Below are 13,564 nucleotides of genomic sequence, written 5' to 3'. Positions count from 1 at the left end.
CTGCATGGTTTATTTTAATAGGAAAGGTACTTTCGGTTCTTTAACCACCTAATATTATTTCTCCATCTCATTTCGGTTCATAATCGTAACCCTTGAGACTCTCCACTTTTACCACTAAGGTTTATGGTTAAACAACATGTGTGTTGATGATCTTAGTTTCATTTCACCACGTGCTATGTGAGACCCAAAAACCAATACTTTAAATGAATTGACGGTCTATACTTTGAAATCTTTTTATTTTTGTGAAATCTTTACGAATTATCTGACACCAAGATTTTTCTTCCCAAAAGATCTAGTTTTTTTTTTAAGATTTCAACATCATTCTCACCAAGTTACTGAATATATTATCCCACCTACTTGTTCAATAGGCCACACTGGTCTCACAAGTACTTCATCCAACTTTCGGTCTTATGTGAAGTTCTGAAGTTCTGTTGAAGCGAAGCTACCCATTATAGCTTACATTTGAAAAGATGCCTTTCAATGTTTCTTAATAAACATTTGGTCGTATTTCAACGGGAAACCACACAGACACTTCTAAGTCTCTATTGACTTTGAAGGAAGCGATTTGTGCCCGGAATCCATAGTTTTGTGTCTATATAGACATTACTTAAATCCCACAAATAATTTGCTTTATTTCTTTTCAATTGACACACTCTTGCACAAAGATCTTTATGATTTTTCACAAGTCTTGGTCGTGGTACAAGTAGATATTTCTTAAATACAACACTCAGTTCAATTTGGTGTGGTGGTACACTATATTGGGAGCGAAAGGAATGTCCATATGAAGCGAAAGGATGACTCAACATTTCATAGGGAAGTTGAATCGTTTCAAATTTTAAATAGAAGATGAAAGGATAAGGCTTTAAAGGCACGTGAATTTGAATCGTCTCCATTCTCACGCCGCCTGACACTCTTTTTGGGGTAACAGATGTCAAATCGCGCTTTTCAGGCGATACGTTAGCGGATTATGCACCCATCACTCCAGATTTTTCTCTCACATGGTATAGGTATAAAATGATTTCTCAACTTTTGTTTATGCTTTTATCACTTCCAAATCCTCTCAAGAGCTATACAACGTATTCTCTCTCTACTGTTCATCTTCTTCTTCAATATCATCAATGGCGGATTCCTCTTTGGTTCATGAACAGACTGCTCAGTCATCTCTTCTCACAATCAAACCAAATTAGAACCTCATCATTGAATTCCAAGGAGTTGATCTCCTTTGGAATACTCTATAATGATTTTTGCCAGGTCTTTGTGAATTTGTGCATAATCATTACAAGAGGATCAATGCATATAAGTTTAGAATCTAACAGATTTCAGTAAATGGCATGAATTTGGAATTCTTGCATTTGCAGTAAGATTTGGGACTGTGAAATGAGAATCATTGGAGTTATGTTCAATTGATCTATTTCACAAAGTAAATATCATAGACAAACATAGTATGCATACTTGGTGTGTGGCATGACTAGTGTTTAGAAAAACATAGTGTACATGCTTGGAGCATGGGACAATTATTGTTTTAAATCAAGAATAAAGTTGATAGCTGAAACAGTATACAATGAATAATGTGTAATCATATGGTGATAAATAAAAGGTGTTTTATTTATATTCATAAGTTCTGAGACCATATTGGATTCTATTATTATTGTGTTTCACTTTGCATGTTTTGACTTCCAGAATAACTAGGTCATTGTTCTGATTGACTAAGTTATTCAAACCATCCACAGTCGGTCATATGTTGGAAGTAGATATGAATTAAGACTGTCATGGGTTGGCTTGTAGAGGTCTAAGATGTTGGAAAAAGGGCTACAACACTCATAAGTGCTCATAAGTTCTGAGTATTGGATTCAACCCGCGCTCATTGGAATCACTTCATGGATTTTATCACGAGTGATCATGAGACGATAATATCTTATATTCTTCAAACCTAGAGATATGAGTTGTTACTATGAGTTGGTTATACATTGATTGCACGAAAACACATTGGTAACTCGATGTTATAAAACATGCCTTTGTGTATGATTCAAAAAGTAGTGGAACAAGCCATATGAGTCGAATTTTATCCATTCCTTTTACCTTTGGGATAAAAGCGATATTTGTGGGCCCCTCAATGATTTGATGATGACAAATGGAAGTGCTCGGCCGGGCCAGGACTGATTTGATTTGTTCAATTAGTCAGTCGTCATAAATCGGAAATCGAGAAACAACAAATGGACAAAGAGAATAATTAGAATCCATGTCTCAGTCCATATGATATCTAGAATGGAGGTATATATGATCCCTTATCTAATGGACGCGTCATTGATTTGTTCAAAGTTCGACAGCAGCTTTAAGAGCTACGATTGCTAGTCGGGTTATGAAGTCGTACTTGCAATAATAGTTTTAGACTTATCCAAGTGGGAGACTGTTGGATTAGATGTCTAAGCCCATAACTATTATTGGTATGTACTTGACCCGATTGTAGCATGGTCCATTTGGGTTGCATATCATCAGGACAATTTGTTAGGATGGACTTTTGAGAGAAGGTTATTTATGGTTTATTAATATATTATAAGTTATAATATATTAATATGAAATCATATGTTTTAATTAGTATCGATCAAGAATTAAATTGGAATTAATTTAGTGATCAAAAGAGACTAATTAAATCTATGGGGACTAATTATGATAATTAGTTATATTTATATGTATTGGGCTTATGACCCATGTTGGACCAAGTTTATGTATGGATACATAAAGAGTTGGGCCACATGAACCATGGATCATAAAACCCATGGGTATGGATTATGGGTTATACCCATGACCCTTGGAATCCTACATATAAATAGGTTACTCCATAGCCAAAATCACCACTTCTTTTCTTAGAGAAATATGGAGGTGTTTTGGTGCATGGAATTCTCTCTCAAGAGCCACCTTTGTCCTAGGTGTGTTGTGATTCCATTTGAGGCATTTCATACTATTGGTGCTAAGCTCTTAAGGCCAAATACATCAAGACTTCAAGCCACATAAAAGGTATGTTTGCCTAACTAGTATATTATATGGTTTATGTCAAATGCATGCTAGTTATAGGTTTAATGCCTTGGAAACCATTTGCATGTATAATTAGTGAAAACATAGATCCAAGGTATTTAGGGTTGTATGTGCACCATAGGATGCTGTATTATACCAAAATCCAACATTCCATACCTCGGAATTTGCTTAAATCTCACTCCAAATTTTTTTTCAAATCTTGTTCCGGAAATTCTTTCAAATGCACTCCGGAACATCGAAATAACCATTTTGGAATTTTAAAATTTTTGACTCCGGACTTTTCAAAATACACTTTCCCTTTGTTCCAGAACTTACTTCTTCAAATTTTTGAGTCCAGAATGTTGTCACGAAATCTTCTTCGGAATCCTTGAAAATTGCTTTCTCCAGAATTGTTTTAAAATATTCTACTCCAGAAATCAAATGTTTTTGGCTCCGGAACGTTAAAGTTTTACTCCAGATTGTTCAAATTCTGGACCCTTTCTTCAAATCACCATGATCCGGAATACACCTTTTTACCCTCCGGTTCTCAAACTGTCCGGAATCAATCATCCAGAAGTCTAAGGGTTTTTAAGATGAAACATTTTTTTATAACAGTAACTTTTGAGGATCCTTATCGTGTCTTCCTTGAAATTCGCGCCATGATTGCACATCTCTAAAAGTAAACATTACATCGCCGTTTAGGGTTTCCATTTTAAGCTATCTGTCATCCCAACCTTTCCTATCCCAGGTCAACTCACCCCCTAAAACGGATAAACATTAAATGCAACCCATTTTTGCTTCGGATCCTCATCATTACTATTCCTGACCTGGCCCGTTTCACTCACCTATATAAACACCTCAAAACCCTCATTCACCTCTTTACGCACTCAAATTCACGAAAAACATCCCAAATCCTTTGTGTTCATCATGTTCTTCAAGCTATCATAATCCTTCATCAATGGCGTCCCAATCTTCTCAAAAAACTTGCTGAAACTGCTTCAACACCCAAGAAATTTGTCACCAAGAAGAAATCTTCCAAAGAATCTTCCTCCGCACACTCGTCTGAGCCTTTTCTTAGAGACACAACCCAGGTTTTCTCGATGAATCCCATGGATTTTGATGAACCCATTAGAGTGATGATTGAGTTCATTGCTCATCATCCCATATCCATCCCACTCACCAAAATCCCAGAACCTCCTCTACTACTCAATCTTTTGCACACGGCCATTACAGGAATCAAGATTAACAAAGGCATTCTCAAAACAAAGATCATAGGTGATAGAATTGTGCCCATCCACAAATCCACATTCCTTAGGGCTATCGATGTCGATGAAAACCCTGAAGGATTCAAGGTTCAGGAACCAACCACTGAAGAATTCCAACAATTCCTGAATCACATTGGGTACAATCAAGACTACAAAGCCAAGGACTTTAAGAAGTCGGCAGTTTCAGGTCTTTGGAATGTGTTGATGCATTTCATCATTCGAGGGTTTTCCGGTAAGCATGGTGGTATGGACACCCTGAGCAAGGTCTGGCTGTATGTAGTATACAACATCTACTCCAGACGAAGCAACACGGTCGATCTTCCAGAAGTGTTATGGCAGGATTTCCAGAAATTTGCAATCAAAAGGAAGAGCAATGAAATATCAAGCCCTAGGTTTTGGGCCCTGACGGTCCAAGAGCTTTATAAGGAACGGTCCGAACCAATTCCTGTGTCCACAATTCCGAAAGAGGTATATCTATCCTTTAAAACTGTTAAGCACTATAGAGTTTCGGACCAATCTTCCTTTGGTCCCGTTAGACGTCTTCCGAACCATATGTTGGCCTTAATTCCTTCCAGATCAATTCACTTGAAACATCACCTAGAGACTTTGGGTTTGTCTGACCCAACATAACATGCCCCTGTCTCTGTTGAGTCCACTCTGGAAGAGTCCAATCCCTCTGTGTCCGAAGGAAAGATCAAAAAGTCTGCCAAAAGGAACACTTCTCCCACCAAGTCAAAGCCTAAAAAGAGATCCAAAGTCAGCTCTTCCTCTCAACAGGAAGGAGCTCATGATATTCAGGTTGAATCTGGCCATCCGAACACCCCACCAACCCACTCATTTGAGGTACCCCTCGATGTTTCAAAAACACAAGCACACCTCATGGGGAGTCTGCACATAATACACCGTCACCTTCTCAAAAAGGTGATGTCGGTGTTGAACGAAGTTCCTTGCCCCCCCTAAAACAAAACCACGAGTCGTATTTACTATCCTAGCTTTTTCTACACACACACACACTCCGGAACCCCTGTTCCGGACCCCAAGCACTCTGAGGCTGGAGCAATCCCTCCAACCTCAGATGCCCCAACTGGTCTGATACCCGGAAAGGGTACATGAAGACCAAGTGCTAACGATCCATTATCGGAAGATTATGTTGACAGGGCTCATTCTCGGCATCCGGATCTTTCTAGATCACAAGTGGAGTCCACATTGATTGCAATGAATAAGAGAGTCATCCAAAGCAATCTACCTTTTGTTGCTCCATCAGACGAGATAGTTGATCTCAAGTTTACCTCCGGAGAAAATCCCAAGACTCCACCCCCACGCTTCAATTCATTCCAATTCGGATGATGAACCTTCCGAAAAAGTGTTGTTGACTGAAGATGGTGCAAATCTTGCTGATACAAATGTGCTTTCTTCGGTTCGTTTTCACTCCAAGCCATCCTCATCCAAGTCTGATTTTGATTTCGGATCCTCCTCCTCCACTCATGACAATGAATATGAATCCACTCAGAAACTTCATGATGATGCAGCTACCAACAAACCTGGTACTTCGGTTACTCCAATCAATCCTGAATCTCACAAGCACAAGCCTCAACATTCCAAATCTGACACCGGATCCTCCCCAGGAAACTACATTGATCTGTTTGCTCTTCTTGAAATCCAAACCAATATGTCATACACCATGAAGAAGGTCAAATCTCTTGAAACCTGCGTAGCAGGGCTTAACTCCAAGCTTGATGAGAAAGTCTCCGGACTGGATTCAAAGCTAGATGTCATCCTTAAATCTCTGTCCCCAAGCCAATAATTTCGGACCTACTATAGCTGAACGTGAAGCCCAGCTCGATCAACTCATCTCCTTACGGCTCAACCATACTATTGAGGAAGTTAAAAAGAAGTATGACGAAAGTGTCGATCACTACCTTTACACGATCACCAAGATGTTGAAGGTCCATGATGATATGTTGAATGCTTCCAATGAACTTATAAAGCAAACACATATTCGTCATGAGAATCAGATCAAGCGCCTCAGAAAGGAAATCCGGAAGAAGGATGAGATGAATCTCATTATACAACAATTCCTCCTCAAGCTTATTCGTTCTTGCTGGAATATTGTGGATGTTCCGAACCAAAAGTTCAATGAGATGATCTCTATTCTTTCCATCCGATTCCACCATCTTAAAGACCAAGCTCTAACTACTGAAGCCTATGATGCTCTCACCCTTTAGCTCAACACCAGCTTCCAAAAGGTGTTTGAGAAATTTTTGTATATAAAGGAGTCGCTTTTGCTTGCACCAATTGTCAAGCCTACCGTTGCAAGAGGGGGAGAAGGCCCAAGTCAACCTTGGAAGACTGCCTCAGGATATCAGCTCCGAGATGAAGATGGAAATTCTGATGATGAAGTCCAAGCTCTTTCCGGAATTCTAGGAAATGATGATAATGATGATGAAGGAAGTGATGAAGAGGAAGTTGAGTATGTCACCAATGTTGTTACTGGAATCCCATCACTAAAGAGATTTCCTACCAAGGTGCTTACGGAGGAAGAGCAGAGAATCTGGTCCGTAGTCTCATGGTAATCCACTCGACCAGATGTGTTTCAAAGAAGTGTTCAAATGGCCAAAGCCAAAACCAATTTAACGGTTGATCCTTTCCGGGCCACTCCATCCATGCTGCAACCAATTCTGGCTCCAAAAATTGCTCCGATTGATTAAGATTCTCCCTTCCGGACTCCAGACGACATTCCGGAAGAACCTCTTCAATCCTCTCCTCCAAAGTTCACTATTAACGAGAACATGATGCATGTTATCTCTGTTCTCAACAAAGATAAAGGCAAGAAGCCCATCACGGAAGAACATCAAGCTCTACACTCCAGACCTCCACAAAAGAAAATTTTTGGATGGTCTCAAAAGGAAATCAACAAAGCCCTAGAGGATAGCATCCGAATCCAAGCTCTCAAAGACAATCCTGATCTGATGCACGATATCTCTCCTCTATGCCGTGAAGGCATTCTTCGTGATTCAGACATAGTACCTTTCACGTACTACGATGTTCCAAAAACTGATTCGGAACAACTTCATCTGCCTCTCTATCCATACATCAAATTTTACATTAAGTTTGCTCCTCTCCATCCAAATGACGATCCGGAGATGATCATCCGGACAGAGCGTGAAAGATTGAAAACATTCTACTCCAAGAACGCACAACCTCAAAAGGAAGTGTGGACAAGGAAAAGGATAACAAAGATCTCTAGGTTTGGAAGGAAGATCTTGGTGAAATATAAACTCAACTGGCCATTGTTCCGATATCACATCATCCAGAACAAACGAGCATACCACACCATCACTGATGCTGACTTTCCTGCAATCAATCCCAACGATATTCTGACCATTGTTGCTCATCTCCGGACTCTTCAAAAAGATGATATCAGCAAGGTGCTTACCATGCAGCCTTAGGCTTTCTCAAGGACTATGTCGCATAATTTTTTGGATGCGACTATGAGCTAGCTCACTTGTTTGGAACTTAAGATTTTGTTTCCAAGATCGATTATGTGCTTCCTGAAGCTAAACTGCTAGCTGAAGGACCTATTGATGATCCAGTTCTAGGGTTTTTGTACAAGAAAAAGAAGACAATCAAAAAGGACTTTTTCAGAGTCCTTGACAAACACCTAGTTCCGACAAGAGCCCTCAAGAAGTTTATCAGTCGAGCATCCAGGTCTGAAGCTCCCGAACATGTCAAGGAAAAGTTTTGTAAGTCAGTGGCATTGCTATGTTGAAGTCAGGTATTGGTTGTTCAGAGCCTACACATTCATCAAGGAAGAAGCGAATTGATCTGACCTGATTGCTAAGTTCACTTAGGGGGAGATTGTTGGAACCTGAAAGTGAACCTCTAGCTATCTCAATAACCTTTGATGATCCGAAGTCAGTGAGAGTTCCAGAATGAATAAGTTGGAGTCCGGACTTGAATCCTTGCTCCAGAAGTAAAGATGTCCGAAAAGTGAAGATGTCCGGAAGTGAATATGATATTCCGAACCACATGAAGGCATTCTGGAATGGATGTTGTCTCCTGAATGTTAACTTGTCTGAATCAACGGTTTATCCATGTGAATTTATTGTATTTATGTTTTAGCTTGATTTTACATTTCATAGGAATTAGTCTTATTGTAAACTAAGATAGATCAGAGTGTCAGATGCACCTCTTTTGTCCAGTCATATGTATGTTAAGTGGTTTGTATAACGTAATATGTTCTCCTATTTATAGGAGTTTTCAATGAAAAATCAAATGACAGATCATACAAACATATCAAGCAATATTCCAGTTTACTTCACTTACTCTCTCAAACATACTTCATGTTCTTCATTTATTGTCTTTACCTTGATCATTATCTTCACCCTTCATTATTATCTTGAATACTTTGTTGATTGCATTAACTCAGATTTGATTGGTCTTTCCAGTCTTGACAGGAACATTTCCTTAGTAAGCATACATTGATCTTAAGCATTAACTTAAGGTTTGAGTTTTCAAACCTTGTCCCTGCGCATCAGATCATCCTTGTTCTCACACACTTCCCCATCTTTAAGATCGTTTTCTGGACCATTTGTAACGACCCAAGATTTCATATTTATGATTTATTCTCTTATATCTAGGTTATATTATCCCATTTTGGTCCATGGTTTTGATTAGAGTGAGTGAATGGAATAAAGTTAGCAACTTTATGGCCTTTTTGAGTCCTATGAGCATTATATTTTATGCATCTAAGAGTTGAATGTGGTTTGTGAACTTTGTATGCGTTTTGGTCACATTTCGACCTTTTTGACCTAGCTTGGGTAAATGACATGCACAGGGCATGCATGTCCATACTGTTTAGATTTTTATAAGCCTTTGATGTCCCTAGAATCCTTTTGTAGAGAATAAGTTAAAGGCTTAATGGATTAAGGTTTGAATCCATTAGGGTGTTCATTCCTAGAAACCACAACATGGCGATTTGGTTGCTACGATGTCGAGGATTAAAGGATCTGTGACTGTTTTGTTGCTTAGCTGCCATGGCGTGGATAAGGATTGGCCACAACGTAGAGACCATCTAGAATTGACTTTGACCGTTAACTCTTGACTTGGTTGACTTTTAGTCAAATTTCTAGTTTTAGAGAGTAGACTGAGGTGTGACTTTGTGTGATTCGATAAGTGGGTTGTAGCACCTTTTTTGTGGTTTTGAGTTATGGTTTGTCTAACTTCGTGAGAGAGGTTATTCTTCTCATTAAACTATGTAGGTTGCAATATTGTCTCTGTAAATCTTGCATGAAAGACTGTAGTTGGATCACAACATTTGTAAAAAAGACTGTGTTTGGATCGCAACCCTTGTATAAAAGACTGTGGTTGGATTACAACAATTTTTTGTCTTTGTGACTTGCATGGAAGACAATGGTTGGATCATGGCAGAAAGGTTTTGGCTAGGCTATAATCTAGAAGTTATGGTAAGACTACATTTGGATTATAGCATTCACGTAGGGTTGAAATACACCCTTAGGGCTGGGACCACTGCTATGTATGGTATGTGGTATTTTTAGGAACTCACTAATCTTTGTATTTATATTTTATGTTTTAAATGTTTTCAAGTACTTCCAGTTCAAAAGGGAATGGCCCAACTTGACTGCATTGCATATCCTAAAGGATTTTTCTGCATTTATTATTACTTTTTTACTCTGATTTTTGAGAGATACCTTTTATGATTAGTTTATAAACAAATGTTTCTATGGATTTGATGGTTTGAAAATGAAAAATTTTACTAGTATTTTTGCTACGTTACAAGTTGGTATTAGAGCCCTGGTTTGAGGGATTTGAGCACACTCTCGGGTGTGTCTGAGCACAAACTGAGGAATTGATAATCTTTTTGAAAGAAAATTAATTTTCTAAAAGATTTTTACAAAAAAAAAAATGTGTGATGCGTGCAATCAACCGAAATAAAGTAACTGATTCCAAAAATACTCACATGAGTATTATGTTTCGTATGATATTATATGAGTTGCATGCTAGACTAGGGCTAAGGATACCTACAGGAATTGCATGATAGAATTGTCTTATATGTGTGATATCTGATAGCCTAGTAGATAGATAATGTTATTTTCTACTTGGGGCTATATTGAAAAAGTTATTCTAAGTGTATGTTTAAAAAAATGTATACGATTAGGATCATATAGCCTTAAAATGATTGTGTTGAGAAAAAACTTTAAGATCGATTTGCGAAAATGTAAGTTAATCTCAATGGATCTTTTAGAAAGCTCAACAATATTAAATACGCAGAATAATAAGAAAGAATATAATAACAAGATTAATAAGTAAATATAACCAAGTAATAATGATTAGTTGAATCGTAACAAGGTTTGAATTCAAAAAAAATCTAGTAAATGATGAACAAAATAAGCAAAATATCGTGAAGATAATGAAGACTTGTATTCAATAAAGATTAATATAGTGAAAATATGAGAAGTGGTGCTTAGATCGATCAACAAGATCATCTATATATATACATATATATATATATATATATATATATATATATATATATATATATATATATATATATCTGAATGAGTTACATAATAAATAATAATAAAATACTTGAAAGTAAGGTGGCCATGTTTTCCACATTTGGACTAATATAGCTTATCTAACACATAATGTCAGAAATGGTGAACATTACTTTTCTGACACTTCGGCATAGAAAAGACAAAGACAATATACTCTTCGTGTCAAACTCGTTCACTCCAGAAAATCAAGTATATATTGTGATCTTCCAAGTCTTTGCAATTTAACTTCAACAAACCCTTCTACCGCAACAAAAAAAAAGCAAGTCTTCGGTACCTCAATACATTTCTTAGCTACCGAGGGTCACTTCATGTTTAAATAATTTTCTCCTAAGTGACCTCGCAACAATCTCTTTCACTTATCAAGTTTGAGAAATTTGATAATGAGATACCAGAACTTCATGACTTATATAATCCATTTGATCCTCTGGGTGATTTGACACTTCACCTCTCCAGTGGTGTTTTTAGTCTTCTGAGCCATGGAGAGAGTTCCTTCAAGTTGTTTGGGAGAACATCGATGAAACACAGTGGCTAATAAAAAGATATTTTTACTATCTCTAAAGAGTCTAAAAACAATGCTAAGTTCTGGAAAGGCTGTTGCTCTAAAGCTCAAATCTTGAATCTCTTCGGTAATGTAATTGGGGTGTTCAAATGGAGGGAGGTTTATCTTTTCGACAAGGGTGGAATGGATTCCAGCATCGATTTTCCGAAGTCACATACAAGAGCTCTAAGGAAATCAGTGGCTCTAATATATGTATCTTACATCTTTGGGTGTTTTAGCGCTTTGTGCTGGAAGACCCTTGAAATCAAAAAGGCTTCTTCAATATTCATGTAGATGAAGTTTGCTTAAGTTCTATGGTATTCCTTTTCGTAGCGTGAAAGAGTGTATTGGCAATGTGTTTCTCCTTTGAAAGATCTTGGTTTGTATGTTGTCACAACATCAGGTATGTCACATGACCAAATTTCCCTAATTGATATTCCATACTTGTTGTGAAACAAGTGAAGTCTTTCAAACTCCATGGGCAGCCTTTTCTCATTGGGGATATTATGATCAAACGACTTAAACACTGGGTGGTATTTAACGTTGGGTGAGAGAGGAATATACCAATCTGCTCCAGAGGGTTTAGGGTGGCTGAGATAAGGGACCTAATCAGATTCCAAGAGTCTTCGCAACGGATTAATCCAAGAATTGATAAGAGATTCGTCCATTCTCATGACAAATCATTGATTTTGGAAAATGTATTCAACCGGATTGGCTGCTCTCCAGCCTACCTTCTTTTGTCTTGTCTTGGGAGAGTCGAAGGAGTTATAATTAGACATGGAAGGCTTTGGTTCCTTTTCTTGGATGGGTGAAGGCTGATTTGGAGAGGATGGAGGAGTTGGAGTTTTGTTCTTGGGATGAGATCTTGAAGGGGATTGTGGTGGAGTTTTATCTTTTGGAGACCAAGGAGGAGTTGGAATTTTCCGAGGAGGATACTTTGGTTTTTCTAGGCTCGAAGAGGAATTTTGAACTTTCATCTACTTGGATTCCTATATCTTTTTCCCCTTTTGAGGAAGAAGGCCTACCCTTCTCCTCAAAATATGCCTTCAGTTCATTGAGCTTTTCGAAGGTCTTGCAAAATTGAATCAACATTTGGCTACTAAGGTCATTGTTGGTCGGCATTTGAGGATGGATGAGATAATTATAAATGTTCTTTGAGATTGTGAGGATTTCATTAATGCTTTTGTTGGCAAAGACTGATCGACAAAGACTTTAGGTTGTTTCTTGAAGTTCTGAGTAACCAACTTCGTATGCCTTGTGTGTCTCATCGACCAGGAATTGTTTTTCTCCTCCTGTTGATTTGTCATCTTGATCAATTGATCCTTCAACTCCTTGACATAATGATGAAAGTCTTTGGCCTTATTTATGAACTCTTTGCGATCAACAATTCTTTGTTGATTTAGTTTCCGGATCCCCATCTCAGCGCATATTAGAATCCTATCAACATTCCACTTTTCTCGTTCTTCAATTACCTTGAGCCATTCTTCGAAAGACTATCAATTTTAAGTGGTAGGAGCTTGTGGTGTTGGTTGGCTACCCTGACCTGAGCGAGACAATGTTGCTCTGCGACACCAAAAGAACTTCTCAGACCCCAGTAAAAACATAAATGACGCCAAGTCCAAGCGAGTTCATTCTCAAGTAGGGGAAAGGGCAATCCTTGGATGGTCAAGTACAAGTTACCTCGAATCAGAGCAAGATTCAAAAACCCCTCATTGAGAATGAAACAAAAAAAACAAGTAAGGACTTGAAACAAGTCTCTGCCAGGCACAGGAAGTCGGAGCAGAACACTCTCTGACCCTCGGTGAATCTCTATTTACCACCAATAGGGTTGATGTCACCCACGGGGCCAAGGATACTAAAACATAGAGTAAGAATTGACACAATTGAGAAGGGATTTCAAGGTCAAACAACCCCCCCCCCCCAAGTGGAAGTGCGAGTACCAACGCTCCGAACAGGTTACCCTCAGCATCCTTCAACCACCAAATTAAGAAGGTACCGACTGAATCCCTCTAGGAAAAGGACATAAACAAAAAATAGATCACAAATACCACAAAAATCTCCAATTTGCTCAAATGTTCATTGGATCACTTTTTGTGCGAGTATCTTCCAAGCGATCTCCCATTTGACAAGAAGGCAAGCAGAAAGGTTACACAATTCGTAATAAGGAAAGT

Source organism: Lactuca sativa, chromosome 2 (assembly GCF_002870075.4).
Source record: "Lactuca sativa cultivar Salinas chromosome 2, Lsat_Salinas_v11, whole genome shotgun sequence".
Classification (NCBI taxonomy): domain Eukaryota; kingdom Viridiplantae; phylum Streptophyta; class Magnoliopsida; order Asterales; family Asteraceae; genus Lactuca; species Lactuca sativa.
The sequence above is the reverse complement of the archived record's forward strand: the minus strand, read 5'-3'. Positions refer to the sequence as shown.